Genomic DNA, 23,128 nt, shown 5'->3' with positions numbered 1-23,128 from the left:
CCTCCCCCTCTCCCAATCAAGTCCCCCTCCCTCATCAGCCCAAAGAGCAATCAGGGTTCCCTGCCCTGTGGGAAGTCCAAGTACCACCCACCTCCATCCAGGTCTAGTAAGGTGACTCTTAAACAATCTCCATAACCCCTGCTCTTTTCAGGGTCTGCCTTGGTATAATCTAGACTATGAGTTCCCTAGCACAGACACCTGCAGTGTCTACTCTAGGGGATACAAACAGTCCTCAAAACATTCATCACAATGAAAGAAAACCCAAAAGCTCCATTACCTCTTTCTATGCATTGTCTCCATTCACTCTATAGTGAATTGATGGGTCATAGGAGATGTGTCTGACTTGAGAGTGAAAGGTAGAGCAGACTTTAAACATTGCTATTGCCTACTCTGAAGAGATTCATCTAACTGATATTTTCCATCTCATAGGATTATTAAGTCTGAATTTTAGGTATTGGACAGACACTAGCGCACTCAAGCATGTGACTCTGGCAAGCCTTTCCCTTCTCTTCCATTCCATTTGACTTGCTAAAAATCATTAGACTTCATTCCTAACTCTAGCCATCAAGGTCTAACCCCTTATTTGTCCACTTCTCCCTCCCGAGACTAACAAAGCTCATTTACCAAAGTATTAAAACCTGGCAATCAAAACTTCATGGCTCAGGTAAAATGCACGCCTAATCAAAATATACCACCACATTCTACCCCGTTCTAACACAGACCTCCACTTCAGAAGGACCCCTGCAAGGTCATTAGCTGCTATTTTTGCCTGAGTCAGGAAGCAGCCACTTTAACTTTTCTTCCTGCTTAATAAAGGTGTTTGGGTGTGGTGTATGCCTAATCCTAGGTTTGGGAGGGAGCTCTCACTGTGCAAGGGGCTGCTTCAGGTATAGTCTCTTGTATTTATTTATCTATCTGTCACTCAATTGTTAATCATTTCCATATAGTTTCATCAGCAAGACCTGGACTTTTTTGTTAAAGCGTTGCTTTGGAAAATAGAGGAAAGATGAAACTCCAGGAATAGCATCCGCAGTCTTAACATTTTCAGTTGGCAGAGCAGGTTTGAGAATGACCTGACTTTGTGAATGACTACAAAGGGTGTTAATTAAGTAGCAGGTGTTTTATCGCCATGTCTACTTGAAAAAAAATGTAGCACAGATGTAGAAAGCTTAACTACATCTATAGTTTGTATAACAAAATTCTATATTCATGGGCTTCCATCTGCCGCAATAACCTCAAACCACACTTAGTGCCAGCCAATTAGCACCTTGATTAAGCTATAGACCACCTGCAGCTTCTGTGCCGAAACGAATTCACCAGCTCGAACATGAATGCACTGTGCAACCTGGATGAAAGCGGCACAGCAAGAGGAGAGGAAAGACTCGCATTTTCTCGCACTTGTGCACACTCCCTAATTGCAGAGGCTCACGTATCAATTGTTTCATCTCTGCTTTCTTCATTTTTTTTTTTGTCATTTTCTCAGACATCAGACTTGGATGAAGTCTCTACAGACTCCTAGACCCACAAAACTGCATACAAAGACAGTAGACCTTGTTCTGTTAGTTCCAGTTTGAAAAATCTAATGGAAATCCTTCAATTTTACTTAGCTCAGGGTATATGCTGATTCTGAATAGGATTGGGCATAAAATCAACACAGTTTAGATTTGGTAACTACATCTTATGGCTAAAATAGCAGACTATGTTGTATAAACTGTTAACATGACTCTTGCTGGGCATATATGAACACGTTTGTTTACCTTACATAGAAGACCAACAAAAAAACAAAGAAACGCTTCCACTGAAGTCTAGTGTGGTGAACTATTAAATCTATTGGAGTTGCTTGGAGGAGTGAGCGGGACCTACAGGAGCAGGGGTGTCTCAAAGACAGTGCGTCACTCTAAAGCCCTACCAACGTAGACGGTAATTCAAAAGTCACATCGTGGGAGCTCTCTGTGCACAACATAGAGGCAGCTTGGCCATTCAGAATTACCCCCCCCCCACACACACACACAGAGCAATTGTTACTACTGTGTAACTCTGCACAGGAGCCTTGCAAATTTTGAAAATTTCAAGAACTTTCAAAGCCTTGTAAATTTGATTTGCTTTCTTATCCCTATATGTTTCAGTTCTTGAAAGTTACAAGCCTCCCTCCCCCTACCAGGAACTAATGTTTCAATTTGAAGGGAATAACTGAAAAGAACAGATTCACAAGCACAGACAGAAATAAAATAACCAAACTATATTCAGGTTGAAGGGGAAAAAGTCTAATGGAACAATTAAAAAAAAAAAACTGATATGTACCAGGCCCCTTCTTTTTGGCCACCAACTAGCTCCCAAATCATGACAAAGAGATTTAGTATTAGTTTTGAATGTTAGACCTAGCTTAGGCATTTCTGGCTAGCTCTTTTAACTTAAATTAACCTGCTTCTCTTTATCTACATTTTGCCTCAAGTCTTTTTACGTTTTTTTTTTTTTTCTGTATATCTTCCTTTCACTGCTTTTGTGTCTGTCTGGTGATGGCTGCCTGGTTTCTTGTCCTATGCATGTCTATCTCTCCTTGTTTTGTTTTTCTTTGATCAAGATTTATTCTATATATTCTCTCTGCCTGGCAGCCCTGTCTATCTTTTCTTCTGCCCGGCTTTTGGGCATTCAGCTTATTATTAGACCAGTCAGGTGCCTTAGGCAGGCAAGGTGAAACAAATGCAAGACATCTTTACATAATTAAACACACATCTCACGTCATTAAACAAATGCAGCAGAAGCAAAAGCAAAACACCTTTACACAATTTAAAGTATTCTACCACATAAACAAATGTAACATATCTTTGCCTAGTTAGAATAATCTACAACATTGATAAATGTATGCAATGCTAGGCAAAGGATGCTAATCCTCTTGTTTCAGCTTGTGTGGTGGAACTTTTCATTGTCTATAGAGACTTTTCTCTCAACAGAGAAAGCATTCAGTTAAAATTGTGTGTGTATGTGTGTATCCTTTCTTCATTCCATCTCTAGCCAGGCCTCCAGGATCCAAACATGATGTAGAGGAGGGAGGAGAGTTAGAGCAAAAGGCCTAGCCCACAGAGATGATAAAACGGTGATCACACTCTCTCTGCAACATTGAACATGTATGTCCCTTTTCCAAGGAGAATGTGGGAAACATAAGAAATAGAAAAATAACAACATAAACTAGGGTAAAAATGGCTTTCATTTTGAATAGTTCATTTTTGATTCTTAGTGTACAACTGCAAGAGACTAATCAGCTTGTCAGGAGCTGGCATGTGCTTGCCTTCTCAGTAAAAGGGCCTCAAGGCTATTATGAATATGCACTGTCATTCTGTATAGACCCTTTCTTCAAAAGAGGGAAGTGCTCAAATCTTACTGTATTCTCTCAAAGGCAAAAGGATAGATTTAGCTTAAATTATTAGATACCTAGTAAAACTAAATCCAGAAATTATTTGCTCACCTTGAAATGATATTTGGAAAGTGAGGAAAGATCAATAAATAGCCCCCAAAATTCAATAGAGAACATGGTTTGTAAAAGTGAATTGCGCAGGTGCTATTTTGGGAGCTCATTAGATAGGCTATATGAAGTCTGCTGTCTTTTCATTTATGCTAGAACTTGTAGTGTTCAAGGGCAGAGAGAATGGATTTCAAGTAGGGGAGAATGATGGAAAGGGAGAAGCTAGGTCTAAGAAGGAGAGGTATGGGAGGAATTGGACCCATAACAGCTCTCAGTGCTGGAATTTGACCACAGCAATGCCCTGGGAGAGAAGCTAGTGCTCCAGTCTGATAACTGAAGTTATCTCTGAGATTATTGTTTCTACCATACAGTAATTAGCTTGAGAAGTCCTGCTAGTACTTCATGTTGTTTATATCTTGATTTTACCTCTTCCAATAGGTAGTGACAAGTGACGATGCCTACAGTTTACAGTCTTCCAACAGCTGATGATTTTAAACCTTTCGTTTTCTCCATCGAGGCTTTTTGTCTGTTTTTGAATTCTGATTTTGTTATTGTTGTTTTCCTTCTGAGTCTCTAGACTTCCATGTGTCACATAAGTGGTTTAGAAACCCACTGGCGTCATCCCTCATTCACAGATTGTCTTTATTTCCAGTCTTGTGTAGAACAAAAGACGTAACCGTGATTGAAGAAGCATTTCTTGTTTGCTTTCATGCATCATGATTTTGGTGGTGTGTCCAAGAAGGTATGGCCAAGCTCTTTCTTTTAAGGTTAATTTTCTGTTTATCTAAGAGTTTTACTATTGGTGCCTTTTATATGTAATTGTGTAGCCCATAGGTTTCCTTTTCCCAGCTCCTGCTCTAGGCCCATGGCCTGTCTTCTGTCTAGCTGTTCATAGCCTGCTACCATATTTCACGGGAAATTACAGTGCCACTGCTTGGTTAAGACAAGGTACACTTGACATTTGGGGGCCACTAAAGTCTAGACTCTCCATTTTGAAACAGTTTTGTTTAAATGAACTGTTTATTATAAAGTGTTGCACAAAGCTTGCCTTTGGTTGCAGGTGTTTATGAATAGCGACATAAATATTCCTCCTTATCTGAATAGGCAAATAATGGATTAAGCTGTAGCTTCCTGTCTCAATTCGAGGATCACTTATCAGGTAGCTGGAGGGCAAATGACTTCTTTTAAATGCTCAGTGCTATAACCCTAATAACTTTCCACAGGGCTCTAAGCCCTGAGCTCATAGTCACATTTTTTTTCTCCCTCTACACAATTACATGGACTACTTAAAATTACAGTTTAATTGAGATGGATTGTTATACTTTTCCATTCTGAATTATATAGACCAATGCATTTTTAAATAAATCAAACCCTTCAGCAAATACTTTGCCTTCTATGAATTTCTGTTTTTCCGTGAAATCTACTTTTTTCATTCCTCGACAATTCCATATATGCATATATTGAGGATTTCCCTCCCTTTCTTGCTCTCACTGATGTGACCTACTGTTCGAAACCCTCTTTTCCACATTAAACCACCTCCTACTTCGATGTCTTCCTGTCTTTCACTCCAGTGAGTTCAATTGTTATTAACAACTGGTAGTCTACACTGAGGGCTGTGTCCTAATGACCCCCTCTCGCTTGTATGAGGAAATGGTGATGGATGGATCCAATCTTGTGCTAGCCTGTGAGGTAAGCACAGCTGTTGTGAGTCAGTGAGAAAACAGTTTCCCAGCATTCCCCCCTCTTCCCTAGCGGTCCCTGAGCCTTGTATGGGGAACAGAGGTGTTCCTTTGGGCACAAATACTGCACAACTATTATTTGCTCCACTTTGACCACTTACATCTTCAGTCCTGATGCACTTCTGCCATGTGAGTCACAGAATTTATATTTTGTTTTAATTTCTTTTCTACAATCTGTGTATATAATATACAGTTAAACTGTAATTAAATTCCCTTTCCATATAGTAATTCAATTATTTTTGACTATCAAAAGTGCTGTTACTCTTAATTTAGTCTTAAATTTTTAAAATTTCATTCTAAAAGATATCATTGAGAATTTGAAATAGAATCTAAAAAACATGAACTGTGTCATTTTCTAAATAGACCGGGGAATTGCTGTATTCCAAAGTAAATTGAGTGTTTGTATTTTAGATTAGAAAGTTTGCTGCATTTTCCATAATCCCAGTGATAGCCCATACTAAATCAGCAATTTGAGCACTACCAACCTCTACAGTCTCTTTAATCTATATATTTACTTGCTCAGATATTGCTTTCCTTAACCTTAAAATACATATCATGTAAGTGAAACTGACTGGGTATTGTTAGCATAAAGGGCAGATATAAACAACATGCTTCAAAAAACCCATCAAATAATATTCAAGAAAATTGCTCAGGTATCACAGTTCCAGTGGCCATGCAAGCATATAGTTTGCCATGTCAGCAAATTACAGTTTACAGTGTAAAGCTCAAGGAGGCTTAAAAGACAGAAATTCCTTTGCAGCCATAGTTCACCTCTATATTTATTGTGCTGTATGTCAATGGAGTGAGAATGAGAATAGCAGAAAAATCAATGAAAAATTATAGGAATTATGCAGGTGTAGGAAATGTATTTAAAGAACAGGCAAACAGGGATGCCCTGGTCAGAGCTATAGTAGGTGGTAGAGTCAGGTTTTATTGTCGTGATGAGTAGTTTGATTCCTAGGGAAATAAACAAGTAACATGGCATTCTGTCTAAGGAGGGAGGGGCAAATAGAGAGACTATACATCATGATCAATTTGTTTAGACCCTCGCTGTGTCAAATGCCTCTCTCTGGGGAGAGAGATGCCTAACAGTGACAGCTATGGGTAAATGGAGGCAGGGTCAGGGTCCCCAGGCTGAGACTCCAATGTGAATGAAATAAAATGTATTTAAAGGAAAATATGGACTGGTATCAGAAGCATATTCATGATTACTTGGTGTCTTTAAGTTTGGAGTGAGGTTTCCCTCAAAATATGCACTTGAATAAATTTCTTATTGGCATCTTGGATGACCAACTCCTGATAGATGCATAACAATAACAGCACTCAGTGTTTAAAATTGAAAACTTCTTCCTCTCTAATCCTACGTGTGAAAAGCAGATAAAATTTCATTGCACCTAAGCTGAGTTCTGGTGCCACAAAGAAATTAGCTTTAATTGGTTTAACTTTGTATTAAAAACCCACTATTATGTGGATTCCTTATTGACTTTCCTGATCATTTTATGTCAGTTTTGTTTGTTGTTCCTACATCCTTTATGTCTATTAGCTGTTCATCTCCACTCAAGAAGACATCTCAGAAGTTACCAGCCTTTCTTCTGACTCTGATAGGCTGCTTGCTGTCAGTATGCCAAAGGTTTTTAGGGACACTCTTATTTCAGTGGTACAGATCTGTTTCATGAAATCATTGGTTGCTTACAATATTCCATTTAGTTTCCGAATGTAAATAACCCATTAGGAAAGATTTTCCCATAATTTTTTTCCAGTGATCATGCAGGGAACCAGATTCTGTGGGGTTTATATTCCCTGATGTTTATATGTGGCAAGTTTCTTTCATTTGTCCAACAGAAACAAAAAGAAAACCTTCAGTTTGAGTAACAAATTAACTCACAGGAATTACACAGGAGCTGACGTTCATTTACACTTTGTTGAGCAAGTTCCATTGCTGGCAATGACACACTTTAATTTGGAGGCTCTTAATATCACAATGGACAGTTTAATTTCAGATGTCATTCTTGCAGCATGTGAAACAGAAAGAACCTGAAGAATTCACAGGGAATCAGAATAATGATAACTATGCTTTAAAAAAATTAAAATAGTGTCTTTTCCATGCTCATCTGGTCTTTGCTTCTTCAAAACAACTTTACCGGAATGCAAACTCTATCTGAATTTATTATTTCACTAATGCCCCTACCAGCAGTTGATCTGGTAAAGTTGCTGTTCATGTTTTTAAATGATTTTGGTAAACTCCAGTGTTTTCTTTTGCCCAGGCTAAAATATAAATTGTTAAACTTTTGTTTTCTAGTTTATTTAATGCTTCCTATTATTAATGAATATTCTATAAAGGAATAAATGAAAGAGATTTTGCTTGTTAAGTAAAAGGTTTGTGTTGGCGGTTTTCTGTTCCACTTATCCCATAGCCATTCAGTCCCAAAGAAACACACAGAGGCTTACATTAATTATAAACTGTTGGCCTATTAGCTCAGTATTTCTTATTAACTAACCTTTACATCTTATATTAATCCATAATTCTTGTCTGTATTAGCCACATGGCTTGGTACCTTTAATCAGTGAGGCCTTCTCATCTTACATCTTCTTTGTCTGGGTAAAGATTATAGACTGAGACTTTCCTCTCCCAGATTTCTTCTGTTCTGGCCGCCCTGCCTATATTTCCTCCTTGGCTACTGGCCAATCAACATTTTATTAAACCAAGACAAGTGACAAATGTTTACTGAGTACAAGACTATTGTCCCACAGCACTCCCCTCCTTGTTTTCAAAACAAGAACTCTGAATCTAATCTCCTTTGTTTACCTTTTTTCCTGACCATTATCCATAACAACTTGTAAACTAACACTCTAAACAAAGACAACCATCCATAATCCATTTTTTGGGAATGTGGGCTTGTTTTCTAGGGGTGTTGATAATCCTAAAGAAAATTTAGGATATTGGTCAAGTCTTGACTGGAATATTCTGTGAGGTTTGATCATCTCAACCAGCAGTCTTGAGGCTGTTCTGGATGTAGAACTCAGAGGAAACTCCAACAGAGGTCCTCTGAAATGTTGGATCATCTGGGCCATCCACTCCCACTGGAGATTTTTCAGGGGGTCTTCCTTGACCAAACCTGACTTTTCTTAACACAGAATGAATTTACAGCCTCTCATTTCCTTTGGAAACAAAAGCAAAACCTCTTCACCAAAGTAGCATATAATTAAACTTACATTTTTAAGTTAAGGCATTTTCAAAATATATAGGTTGGATTAATCCAGAAGCATTTATAATCACATGTCTTTTAGCAGCTGTTGCTCCTTCCTCAGCCATCAAACAATTCAAAGACAACACAATAACATACAATATCCAGATTCTCTTTGTATTTTCCATTTTCATGTGGCTTTATTTTAAACTCTATTTCTTTTATTTTTATATTTAAAATATAAAATATATAAATTTGTGGTTTTTTGAGAAAGGGTTTCTCTGTGTAGCCTTGACTGTCCTGGAAATCACTCTGTAGACCAGGTTTTCCTTGAACTCCAGAGATCATCTGCCTCTAACTCCCAGGTATTGGGATTAAAAGTGTTTATTACTATACCCAAATACTTTCTTTCCTTTTTTAAAAAAGCTCTTTATCCTTTTTCTCTCCCAAGCCTACATATACTTTGAACACACTGTAAACTATTTAGAGTTTTTTTGTGTGTGTCTGAATCTATCTTTACTGTATCTCTCTCTCTTTTCTGACCATATGAGTCTTTAATTTGCTAAGCAATATGGCTAAGATTAAAACTGTGGCTTTGATGGTTAGATCCAACCCATTCTTTAGCTATTTGAAAGTCTAACTTCATGGTGGAAGTACTGGTGGGAGCCATGTTTGTTGTCACAACTTATGGAGTTTTAAGGTCCCTGACACCACCAAGAAGTATGCTGTTGGCTATCCATAATCACCATTTAAATGTTTGGTGGTAGGACCTCTTAATGGAGCTGCAAGGTTTTTGCAGCTAAAGCTGAGTCAGGAAGCCTCTCTTAAATGAGTTGTGCTTGACTCTAGCAAACAGAGTCCACCAGAGAAAATGCTGCTATCAAGAAGCTATGCTTAACTCTGTTCTTTTGTGTCTATTATTCCTTCCCAAGCTCACTCAAGTTTTAGGTGGATTTAGTTGTCCATGTGGGCACCATTTTGTTGACTGTGGTTTCTGTCCCACCTGGTTCCATAGCCATTCAATTCCAAAGAAACACACAGAGGCTTACATTAATTATAAACTGGTTAGCCTATTAGTTCGAGCTTTATTATTAACTAATTATTACATCTTAAATTAGCCCATAATTCCTGTCTGTGTTAGTCACTTGGCTTGGTATCTTTTATCATTGAGGCATTCTCATCTTGATTCCTCTTTGTCTTGGTGAATACTGCAGATTAAGACTTTTCTCTTCCCAGAATTCTCCTGTTTTGGTTGCCCAACCTATACTACCTGCCTGGCTACTGTCCAATCACCATTTTATTAAACCCATACAACTGACAAATATTTACAAGGTACAAGACCATTGTCCCACAGCAGGTTTGTTCTATGGATATACACTGTATCTCTCTCTCTCTCTTTTCTGACCATATGAGTCTCTTTTTCAAATAATACTATAGAATCCAAGGATACTGTAATGTTCAAAGATATAAGTTCTGTAGTCTTACTCAAAGGATTCAAGCATCAGTCAGACCCTTACTTGGTGGCGTTGGTCATTTCTTTCTTATTTACTTGTCTGTGAGATAGGAGAATTATAGTACTCTCAGATGAGGCAATGTAATATAGTTCTTTTAAATCAAATATAAGCAAAGATAAATTAAAGAATATTTTAAAGATAAAGAATACTTTGAGGAAGAATTTTATCTTAGAAAAGTTTTGGGAATGTTTAACAACTTGCACAGTTCTTTAAGCAGTGTGTTTAAATAAAGATTTATGCATTTATCAGTGTATGTGTGATTGCATAAATGTATGTCTGTATACCACATATGTGCTGATGACCACAGAGTTCAGGAGATGGCATTGGGAGTCCTGGAACCATAGTTACTTATGTTTTTCAGCCAATCTGTTGGTGCTGGCAACTGAACCCAAGTCCTCTGCCATAGCAGTGAATGCTTTTAACCACCAAGAACCAGGAGCACACAAAAGTTATTAGCTTCAAGGTTTTGATGTATCTTTCTTGGAAAAGTATTTACATAAAGAAAGTGACTTTGATCACAGAAAATCTGTTATTCTACATGTGTTCTTAAAGTCACTTTCCTTTTTAATGTTTTACTGTCACAGTTTAATGTCCACAAGGGAGAAATGATTTATCATACACTAATTTTGCTTTTCTGTAGTGGTTTTATGAAAATGGGTTGTGGTGTCATTCCTTGGTATCTCATCATCCTAGTGATGGAATGAGTTCAATGTTATTTTTAAAGACTTGGCAGGTTTCAAGGCACCGCTAGGCTATGTGAGGCTCTCACAAAGGTACTAAACATGGTTTAGTAAGATGAATAAGATGAATCACCCAGTAAATGTGTGTGCTGCACAAACCTGATGACCCGAGTTTGATCCCTGGATCCTTGGCAAAGCTGTGCTGTGACTCATAAATGGCCACCTACAATGGCAAGTGAGAACTTTTGCCCCTGCACCATCATAATAAATAAAGTTAAAAAAAAAAAACAGGCAGCACACACACAGAGAAAAAGAAAGAGCAGAGGGATTATCAGAGGTTTCAGTAGTCTGTTGCTTAAAATCAAGAATGAACCTGATTGCCCACAATTTGTTTTGTGATTTATTTCTTCCAAAGTGAGAAAATGTGGCATGCTGTAGGAATTAGCTTTGCTCAGTCAAAAACTTCTGCTTTTTGGTGACCAGACCTCCCCTGCTTTAGGAGTCATTCATGTTCCTGAGAAGTGTCTTTCTTAGCAGAAAGCCATGAAGCACTGAGAAAAGTCCCCTGTCCCTGAATCAAAATCTCTAAGAATGTCTCCAATCCCCTCTTGATCCCTCTTCTCCTCTGCTTGGTCAAAGTCTCACCTCTTACAAGCTAAAAACGTGCCATGTGCCCAGTGCCCCTCCTCGGCAATTTTCCATCTGGGCCATTGTTTTGGCTCTCCTTCCTGCCCACCTTTGCTCTCCCTCAACTTCTCTGAATCCAACCAGACTCCTCATTCATTACCCTGTGTAGCCTTCATCCTGTTTTTTATGTATGTGATGAAATACCTGGCTACAAGCCACAGCAGAAGGGACATCTATCTTGTTTATCCCTTTTGCATAAGGAACTAACGTTTAATGAGCCAGGAATCATGGGTCAAGCACAGTTCTAAGCACTTTACATGTATTAACTTAGGTTGTGTTCATTGTAAGAGATCATTTGACAGACGAGGTGGAGGAGGTGGTGAAAGTGAAGTAGCAGGTAGGCTGGGTCCAATGCAGAAAGCCTTTCCCAAGGGTTTTTGCTCAGTCACAACCACTCTGACCTTCCATCTCTAGAGAACTGCTTCAGTGTACTGAGAAGCTGATGTATTTTATATGAAAAACACAACTTAGAGATGTTACCATGCTGTGTAATCTATGCCCATTTTAAAAGCTGAAACTTTTAGCTAATTTTATGTTCTTATATCCTTTGCAGTTATAAATTTAATTTTGATCTACTTCTTTGTTTTATGATGTGTGAAGACAATTATTCTCAAGTATTAAAATACATGAAAAAACTGCTGAAAAATTAATAACATATGTATGTTCAGTATAGTCTCCAAGCATTCTGATTCAATAGTAATAAGGTGGGGACCCACACACCAATAAACAAACTAGCAAAAAGATTTTTTTCTGATTCAATCATACTCAGCTAGACTGATAAACATTCAGATAACAAATGCTACATTAATAAAGAGGATGGTTATGAAAAGAGACTTTTTTACTTTAAAAAATTCTACAATTACAGTGTGAGTCAATTCACATATATCTTTTGAAACACAATACTTACTTATAAAATACAATTCAGTTTAGAACTATACCTTCCCTCTAGATACCCTAAGAATTGTACAAGTCAGAATGGTATTTTGAATATTGATGAGCAAGGTTGATTAGCCATGTACCTTCTCGCAGATCTGCAAAGCAACTTACTCGTCTTTGAAACAATGAAGCACATCCTTGTGGAGGTTGTCTGACCTTCTGATATTTTATCTACTTTTAATTACTACATTTGCTTTATCCATTTGCTCTTGATTTTATTTAATTTCCTGGACAAGCAAAGTCAAGCTTGCTCTTTACTAATATCTACTCCATGCTATCTATAAGCATGCCGATCACATTGCTTTGTGTACGTGTTTGCTGTTACATAGTTTGGTCCTTCCAATGCTGTCTCTGGCTGATGTCTGACTATCGTGCTTGTGTTCTCTGACACACAATTCTACTTTAAATAAATACTGAATATGTAGCGAATTTTGAAAACAGAAGTGGGATAGTCCTTGTAAAACATTCCTTAGTAAACTTGAATGAAAAATTTCACAGCTATTAATAAGCAATTACCTTGGTTTTCAGTGACATTATACATTGCTTCCTTACTGAATTGAATAGATTTCAGTTTGAATAAAAATTGAAAATATGTATTCTAATGATTATCGTAATACTCTTGTTTAATTAAGATTCATCCCTAACTTGATAGTCAGGCTGTTTCCAACTATTTGTCATTCTGTGACATGAATACTAGTTTAGAAAGCTCTTTGGACCTCTTGCTACTAACTTAGTTATGCACAAATATAGATTCATAAATATCTAGTGTATCCAAAGATATAAAAATACATACCATGATTTGATTCTTTTCATTTGTAAACAGTTTATTTTTAAGACTGATTGTCAAATGTAAGCTTAATATTCTAATGCTATCTTTATATCCTTCGTCATTCAGTTTTGTTTTGTTTAAAGGCTGTTTTAGAATTAGTGACATTTTTAATGACAATGCAGTTGTTTAACCCTGAAGGCTAATGTTAAATATTTAAAATCTTCACAATATTCTAGTTTGTTAAAAGCTTTGAAATGTTCAGTTTCTGGATAAAATATAGACATCAATCCCTTGATTTTAGTTGTTATTTGTTGATATTTCAGTCCCTGCAGAGGATATGTTCCAAGAGAGCAGTGGGTGCAGGAAATCATAGGTAGCATGGATCCTTGCATACATTACATTTTGCTGTTATACTTACATACCTGGGATAAAGTTGAATTTATGAGTTAGGTACTGTGTGATATTAACAATAGCAAATAACAAAATATACTTCTATGACAGTATATTCTAACAATACTCCGTAAGTGATGCCCACAATAATTTTTTTTTCCTTTCCTTTCCTTTTTTTTTTTTTCTGAGACAGGGTTTCACTGCAGTTTTACAGCTTGTCCTGGAACTAGCTCTTGTAGACCAGGCTGGCCTCAAACTCACAGAGATCTGTCTGCCTCTGCCTCACGAGTGCTGTGATTAAAGGTGTGCACCACCACCACCCGACAAAATTTTTCTTTTTCGAGCTCATGGGTTCTTCATTCTGTACAATGTGTGACTTTATCGCCTGACCTGCAACACTACAATATTGTGCCAGAGTTAGTCATTTCTTCTGACATATGCCACAAGATCCCCTTCATCCCCGTCTTTCTGCTTTGGAGCTATTGTTAAGTAAACAAGGGCCGCTAGACTGTAGGCACCGTGATGCTGTGCCAAGACTATGCTATAGCCAAAGTACATGACTAATGGGAAGGTAGCATGTGGCGCATGGACACTGTAGACAAGGGATGAGCCTCGTTCTGCATTGGATGGAACAGGATAGAGTCCATTTCCACCATCCTAATTAATCAGAATTTTAGTATTTAAAATTTGTAAGTTATTTACTTCTGGAATTCTCTATATAATCTTTTTATATCTTGAAAGACCACAAGGAACAAACCCTTGAGAAAAATAAACCATAGTTAAAAGTGGAAGATGAAGACTGTTACATGTACTGTAACTACCTATAGTAGCTTAGATCCCATTCAAGAAGAAAGAACATTGTTGTTACTCAAGGACTGAGTTTTGTTCCCCCAGCAGCCTGTTTATGAAGAATAAGTGTAGCTAATTCCTTTCCCAGGAATTCTAATATACGTTATAGCTTTTCATTAGCAACTGTGTCAACAGACAAAATGTTGGATGAAACCCCTTAAAAGACTCATCCAGGACACAGGTTAGGCTAAGTGCTAGGATACAATGATAAACAAATGAAATGGAACTATCAGTTTCCTTTGTTTAGTAAAATTCAACAAAATAAACTCATGAAAATACTGAGTTAAGAAACTAATAATCCATACAATTAATGGGTCATTATTCAAGCTCTAAGACTGTTATATAAAAATAATTAGGTGGTATGAAAAAAGTTTCATGTTATTGTGTTAGTACAAGAGACTTGAAATAAAAGTCTACATCTGGTCTGTGGAGCATGTAACTCTTCTGTTACTGCTATAATGATCTAGTACAAACAATAGTATGAAGATCACAAATTAACTTGTATCTCGACTGAGACCCCAAGAACAATGGCAATGGGTTTTTGATCCTACTGCACCTATTGGTTTTGTGGGAGCCTAGGCAGTTTGGATGCTCACCTTACTAGACCTGGATGGAGGTGGGTGGTCCTTGGACTTCCCACAGGGCAGGGAACCCTGATTGCTCTTTGGGCTGATGAGGGAGGAGGACTTGATTGGGGGAGAGGGAGGGAAAGGGGAGGCGGCAGTGGGGAAGAGACAGAAATCTTTAATAAATAAATAAATTAATTAAAATAAAATATTAAAAAAAAGAAGTACAGGTTCTGAGGTGCTTGCAGCCATCTCGCTCTGCAGAGCCCAGGCATTAATTTTCTCACTCATTGCTTCCTGTTTGTGCCCTCTGGGACGAAGCCACCCTAAAGTGAAAAGGATATTTTATGAGAAGTTTCCTCATTTAGCAATTTGTGAAAGCAGAATTACTCTTGAGCTGGGTGGGATTTTAGACATAAGAAAATTTAATTAGTTTGAAAATGAATAGATAGAATCAGAGAGGTTGAATGTTAATGTTTACTTACTCCAATTTCAATTCTTGCTTTGCTTTCTTGAGAATACTGGTCTCTGATCCATCCCTATACTCACTTACTCATGATTTCTATGACTCTTACATCTATCTGAGTGTATAATTTTATTGTTAACAGAGTGATATATTTAAGACCCATTTCAGATGGTGACACTCATACCTGACACTATTTTCAAGGCTAAGATCCTGTATTAGACATATCCTAGACTGTAGGAAAACCTACTTACACTGATATTCTGCTAAAGGGCACAGTATTAAACTGGTGTCCAATCATTATACCTGTATACTAAGCATCTCTCAAACCTCATCAGAAGGGAAGCTCTCTTTGCAGTAGTTGGTAGTAAACACCAACAGTGTAGAGAAATAGAAACTTGAGAATTCTCAGCCCTAAATGGAGTGTCTTTATCATCCTCATAGAATAGGGGTAGAAAAGGAAGAAGAACCAGAGCTGGTGGATGACTATAAGGAAGCCATGTCTCTGAACACGCAAGCGCAGCTGTGCTATTAACTCACAATAGTTGTGACCGCTTACACAAGATATATGAGCTCAAGCCAGACAAAATCTTCAAAAAAGGAAGAAGAAGAAAAGTCCCACCACCCAGGTGGGACGATATAGGCAGTTGGTGGCTTCTGGGAAAGTGATATTCAGTATTCTTTAACAGCACAGCACCTGGTAATGGTACCTCATTCCTAAGAGTGGAAGGGTAGATACCCAACAATGTATGAGCAGTAAAATTTGAACCTCGTGGATTTAAAAAAAAACAACTTTTTAAATATTTTCTCCAAAAATCTCATCATGCTCACACACATGAAGCAAATATATACATCAATATACAAGTGAATACATATTGTAGTTGTGTATTTCTAAGAAAGGAGAAACAATGTTCAATATGAAGAATTAAATATTAATAACTGGAATTTGGTGAGCATTAGAACGCTAATAAAATGTTGTTTTAACATGAAAGATGAGAAGCTCCAATGAGGTATGGTTAGGGAAAAATATGCAATGCACCAAGTGGGAAGACTTAAACTGTGTTCAAGAAATTCAGAGAAAGAATAATCAGTGGAGATGGACTGTAACGAGAAATGAAGAGACTCACAAGAAATCATACTGGAAGAAGGGCAGGGCCAGGAAATCAGGTTCAGTCCAAGTCAAATAAGAAGCACTCAAGAATTTAAGCTTGAGGGTTACGCTGTTTGCCTTTTATTAATGAGAGAAGAAGAGGTAAGAAGGGGTGAATTGCAGGAGTGACAAGAACAGTTGTAAACTAAGGTGCCAGTTCCTTTTTGGCTTAGTGAGGACTGGGGGAGCTGTCAGAGCCTTGGAGGGAGGAGATTTATAGAATGTATCGCGGGACACAAATTTTCATCTGAAGTTTTTTGACTTGATCAGCTTGGTAGGTGCCATTCACTGAGTTTACAGGGAGAAAAAAGGAGCCGTCTCAGGTTGGAGCCTGGGGAGAGAAAGGATTTGGGGTGGCAGTTGGATCTGGAGATTATCACTGCCTTCAACTGAACAATTGCAGTTACTGCTTCCCTGGCTGGCACTCTGGCATTGTGGGATGCTGAATTGAAGGTGTGACTCTCCATGGTGGCTTGTCCTCCTTCTCCCCCATGTTGGTTGCACTTTTCTTCCCTCCAAACCCGTAAGCACATATTTTCCAGTATTTATTTAATATGTATGTTATTTGTCTGCATGGCCTTATGTGCCCCTGGTGCCTGGGAGCTCAGGGAGACAGTTTAATCCCCGGAGCTCTAGCAGCAGCGGGTTAGGAGCCACAGCCTGGGTGCTGGGGACCAAACGCGCATCCTCTGCAAGAATCAAGTGCTGTTAACCACGCAGTCATCTCTCCTGCCTCGTAAGCACATACGTTTATGCATCAGTCGATTAACTGATTTTTAATTTTTTTATTTATTTGTTCATTCACCTGTTTTGTTTGTCTTTGAGCGGGTGTGGGTGTGCCATAATGTTCATGTGGAGGTAGGCAGACAATCTGTGGAAGTTAGTTCTTAGTTTTCTTCTTTTACTCTATGGGCCCTGTTGATAGAAAGGGATGGAGGCTGAAACTGGAGAGATGCTCTTTAGAAGAGCATTGCTGGCGTAGGCCTTTTCTGCATTAGGTGTCAACTTAAGTTCTGGACTGATGAAATAATTGGTAAGAAATAACTAAAATTCCAAGTGTCACACTGGCAAAATACATGGGAAAGTTGTATCTTACATATGTAGGCATGAGATGAAATGTCATCAGTGGACATTTTTTTTTATTTCCATTTTTATAAATGCTTTCTTTATGTTTTCCTGGAGGTAGTGAAGTACATTATGTAGGTTAGGATTCATAGTTAATTTGTGTAATTATAATTGAGCATATTTACATATATTTTGTAAAGAGTATTTCATACAGATATTTAGCTAGTTCTTCAGATAGTGCAGTGCTATCTGGATGAATTTTTAAAAAATCCATATACATGATTGGCCTTAAAGACACCAAGACACATCCTAAATTCTATTAAAACATTTCGGGAACTCACCCATGTGTGCAATAATTATAATTGTGATCACCCAAGGAAAATTAGTGTGTAATGTCTTAATTAAAGCTGGGCATCATAATTTTATTTACAAATTGAATTCTATTAAATCCTTAGCTCGGTGCGTTTTCATTTCACTCTCACATAATTAATATTTAGCACAGTTCTTTTGGTAGCACACTGCATTATTAATGCAAGTTCTTTTGAGAAATGTAAGAGTATGTTAAAAAGTCTCTTTGGAAGATAGCCCATAAATTTTGTCATTATATTAAAATGCAAATTTTACCTCCCATTTACCAGTTGAAAATACTTATGAGTTGCATATCTGCTTATTTACAGTTTTACAAGGCAAAAATCCTTAAGGTTGGTTTTTGTTTAAGCAGGAATTTATTTTCATGTTTTTAAACTGAAGCTGGAACTCTTTCCCAGGGACATTTTTCACTTAGGAATGTGATATGAATATAGCATTTACCTTAATCTTGGTTATATTTTCTTTAAAGAAATTTTGACTACTATTAGTAGAATATTACAAAGTCACATGGCTGTTAAAGCGTGAGGACTGGGACAGAAAAAGTAACAATTTTGTATTCTTATTACTGCTCTTGTCACAAGATATTATCGTTTTGGCTGTGGTACACTCTCTAAGGCAGCCTCTAAGAAAAACATCGTTTATCTTAGTTTTGCTATGAGAAGTCCACAGAAATCTGTTCATTTAAAAAAATGAGTTCCCAGAGCTATCCACAAATAGAAAATGAGTAGTCAAGCAAAAACTCTGTGCTCCTCGGTGACACTGAGTACTTGTTTTGCTGAGCTTTCTACTGTGAGTAAGTGAATTAGAAGCAGAGAAGGAGGAGGAGGGTGAGTGAAGGGAAGAGCAGGGAAAGATGGAGGAAAAGGAGAATGAAGAGGAGGAAGAAGAAAAGGAAGGGGGGATGCTAAAATTTCCCCAAACCTCGTTTCCTCTAGAGTTGGAGACAGGGTGTTGAAAATCCACAGGCTGAGTAAAAGCTTTCTGTTGGAGCGCCCCCATCCCTCACCCCCCTGGATCCCTGACTCTCCCTCTCCACTTTATAAACAGGGCCTCTGAGAGGCTCCCTTACTGAGGGAAAGTGACCCAGCAGATTGACACAGTTTCAGCCTTTTAGAAATCCCTTAAACTGGAACTTTCTACCTTCTGCATTTTACTTTGTAAACTTGATTTCTCTTATTCACAATTCCATTTGAAAATAATTTTGGAAGAGTAGTCATTTTTTGTGTACGTTTATTTTCCCAGTTGTTAATATTTTTAATCAATGATAGCTTCATATCACAGAAGTAATGTTTCTCATAAACTATTTTATGGTTGATACAGTCCTAGAATTGGGAAGGGGTTATTTTATTATTTATTACTCAATGATTTGTAATTATTTGGCAAAATGGATTATTTTTAATATGGTCATTAGGTTTTTCAAAATAAAACTTCTCCCCTTAAATGTATAAATATTTAGTGTATTTTATATGCCTAGGGACAATAGAAAATAATTTCCAATAAAGTACATACATTAATACTCCACAGCTGATTCTCAGCTACTGCCGATTGATCATCAGATTGCTAATTTGCTCCCCGTGTGCATACAGATACTGAATTTCTTGCTTATGTGTGTTGGTTCTGGTTTTTACATGTATTGTAATGCCTTATGTTTGGTTTGTTATTTTTTTGCAGTTTTTCATATGTCGTATATTATTAATATAAATATCCTTAGCAAATAAGAGTAGATTGACATGTCAAGGCAAACTCATAGGTATTTTTTACATAATAATGCTAGAAATTCAATGTCATCCCTCTCACTGCTCCTAGAAATTCCACACAAATCAGGAACCACTACATGGTAACTTGAAATGTCCCTAAATATTAAGTGTGATATCATGCACAACCAATTACCGAATTATTTTTGAATTGAAAGAGGCCCCAAAGATGTAATTTCAACATTTTAGCATGGGATAATATTTCTGATAAATGTATATTTCATAATTCAAATAGTATAACAATTGAGAAAGCCTTAATTGATATTGCTTAGAACTAAGTAAAATAATAAGAAAGTAACTTACAGATGTTGTGCATATTAGATATTTACATTGTGATTCATAACAGTAGCAAAATTACATTTCTGAAGTAGCAACAAAATAAATTTATGGTTGGGGATTGCCACAACATGAGTAACTGTTTTACAGAATCGCAACATTAGGAAGCTTGAGGACCACTGTTCTAAAGAAAACAGTGAGAAAAAATGGACACTGTTTACTTAGTCATGGCATCTGCTTAGCAAGAGATACTGACTGTCTGAGGACCACTAAAGCATCCCTGCATCTCTGAAGGCAGCAAGTGATACTGTCTGAGGACCACTAAAGCATCCCTGCATCTCTGAAGGCAGCAAGTGATACTGACTGTCTGGGGACCACTAAAGCATCCCTGCACTCTGTAGGCATTTTTTATAAGGAATCAAGATCTGTAAGAGGCTCTGTGGATCAAGGGTATTTTATTGGGAAAGCTACAAAGTCGGGTAGGTGAGTGAGGTCGTGAAGCAGAAACCCACCCAGAGCTGCCATTCTTTCACCTCTCTCCTTGAAGGGCTCTTCTTTTCTTTCCTGGTGGTATCCACTCCCCATCTTCTGAACAGGAACGCTACCTCTCCCCAACTTTTCAGCTTCACCATCTGTTTTTACTAACTTATTTCCTGCTGTCTTCTTCCTTCCCAAGCCTATTTTGCAGAACCCCCACTTTGTAAATGAGCATGGTATTAAATACCCCATTCTGGGTGTAGAAGGATGAAAACCATGTGCAGGTTTTAACATTGATTTAGGTAGACTGTGTCTAGAAAATGTTAGTATGATGTCATCACTAGCATAGATAAGAAATTGCTCCAATTCTCGCCGTGGCTTGGGGAAGGAAGTGTCCCTGTCGGGCTTGCGCCAAGTAGACACAGCGCAACCATCAGCAATGGGCTAGGGAGACCACAACAAGCCGCAGGGCAAGATGTGCACCTTCGTCGTGCAGATATGCCGCAAGGAGCACAAAAAGAAGCACCCTGAATCGTCAGTCCACTTCGCCATGTTCTCCAAGAAGTGCTCTGAAAGATGGAAGACCTGTCTGCAAAGGAAAAGTCCAAGTTCAGAGATTTGGCCAAGAATGACAAAGCTCGGTATGACAGAGAGATGACTAATTAAGTTCCTCCCAATGGTGATAAGAAAGGAAAGAAAAATGATCCTAATGTTCCAAAAAGACCACCGTCTGCCTTCTTCCTGTTTTGCTTTGAACATCGCCCAAAGGTCAAAAGTGAACACCCAGGCCTGTCTATTGGAGAACCTGCAAAAGAAATGGGTGAGATGTGGTCTGAACAGTCGGCCAAAGATAAACAACGCTATGAGCAGAAGGCAGCTAAACTAAAGGAGAAATAGGAAGAGGATATTGCTGCATACCGTGCCAAGGGCAAAAGCAAAGTAGGAAAGAAGGGTCCTGGTAGGCCAACAGGCTCAAAGAAGAAGAATGAACCAGAAGATGAGGAAAAGGAGGAGGAGGAAGAAGATGAAGATGATGAGGAGGAAGATGAGGAGGAACAATAAATGCCATCCTAAAATGTGTGGAGTGTAAGTACTCAGGCAATTATTTTGCTAAGAATGTGAAATTCAAGTGCAGCTCAACATTAGCTTCAGTATAAAAACTGTATAGATTTTTGTATAGCTGATGAGATTCTTTGTAGAGAAAACACTTTAAAAAAAGGAGTTTGTAGCTTTTTGGGGGATATAACATACAGTTATATTTAAAGCTTTTGATGTTGAATGTTCCTAAATATTTAATGGTTTCTTTAATTACTCATGGTAGCACAGCAAACATACATAGGGATTTGTACTATCAGTAATTTTTCTAGGATGTTGCATTTTCTCTTTTTTTAAATTCGTAATAAAATAATGTATATTTAAAAAAGAAATTGTACTCTGGGTATGATCACTCAGCTACTGAGCAGAGATCTAACACTAGGACCTAGTTCTGAGTAGATGCATGGCTTGTCAATTTTGATCACTATTCATGTACATTGTTATAGATCAGCAGCACATGAGATTTAGACATACAGTCTCTTTTCTTCAGGAAACAGTCAATATAGACCTTAGTGATGTAAAAGGGCAGTTAAAGAAAAGAAGGCATTAGACTGGAAGAGAACTCTTGAAGAGTCCATTTCTCGGTAGTTGGAAAGATGACTCAAGAGTTAAGAGCACTTACTGCTCTTCCAAAGAACCCAGGTTCAATTCACAACGACCTGTAACTCTAGCTACAGGGGATCCAAAGCCCTCTCCTAGACACTGTAAGATGCCCCCACATGCCACATACACACAAAGACTTATACAAATACACGAGAACATAAATAAAAAATAAAAATATATCCTAAAACAAGCTAGTTTCTAAAGCCACTGAATTTCTTTGAGCTTCTTTCTTTACCCCTTGTGACCTTCATTTCCTTGTTAGGAATTTTACTCTAGCATGGCTTGTCCTGGTCCCTATTTTTCCCTAGTCAATCCCTGTTAGGATTTACGTGTGATGCTTTCTATTAGAATACATGTTTCTCTCGGCAGATTCCCTATTTTTCTTATTACTGCCCTTTGACAACCGTTCCTCAGTAAAATTTCTGACATTAGGGAATCTATAGTCCTGCACTCATAGTTTAATATCACTGATGACCATTTTGTTCCTGTATGTAGATTGCTCTTTCAGGAAACTGACTGACTCTGTCACCTCCACATGGCTCTTTATTTGCAGCTCTTGCTTTTCTATTGCTTTAAATCTTTTCTCAAGGCATGTATGCTTTGCATCCTTCACTTTATATTATCTATTTCTATTTCTGGTCATATCACACCCATGTGTATTACACACACACACACACACACACACACACACACACACACACGGCAGGCTGTCTCACAGCAATGCGTTTGAGGGAGCACATTGTCCTACCTCTTGGTATGTCTCCTCCAAAACAGGCAGTTCTCATTGGTGAGGCCTCTACTTGCTCCCTCTTCTCCTCGTTTTTGATATTCAGGATTCCACCACTCTTTGCCATTGATTATATTTATTGATTATGCTCATACTTACATGTTTCTTCATAAAAGTGAAATTTCCCTTTACACTCACATACTCTCCATCTTTAAGGACTCAAATAACCAAGTTCACAATAATGCCTTAATATTATAGCTTTTAATGATCTATGAATTTCTAATAGTCTTATACCAACCAAATTACTCATAAATCACTAAGTAGAAAAATTAAAATAACAAGTTATTTCTAGAAAGACAGGCTATCTCAACAAA

General features: G+C 37.8%; 1 protein-coding gene and 1 pseudogene across 1 annotated transcript in view; both read left to right on the top strand.

The window, feature by feature from the left end:
- Nucleotides 1-23,128, top strand: part of Spag16 (sperm associated antigen 16) — an 896,526-nt gene that overhangs the window by 248,943 nt on the left and 624,455 nt on the right. The gene's annotated exons all lie outside the window — the stretch shown is intronic.
- On the top strand, nt 20,769-21,391 carry LOC126508862 (high mobility group protein B2-like; annotated as a pseudogene).

Source organism: Alexandromys fortis, unplaced genomic scaffold (assembly GCF_014885135.2).
Source record: "Alexandromys fortis isolate MF-2015 unplaced genomic scaffold, M_Fortis_MF-2015_v1.1 scaffold_40, whole genome shotgun sequence".
Classification (NCBI taxonomy): domain Eukaryota; kingdom Metazoa; phylum Chordata; class Mammalia; order Rodentia; family Cricetidae; genus Alexandromys; species Alexandromys fortis.
This window is presented reverse-complemented; position numbering and strand designations above follow the sequence as displayed.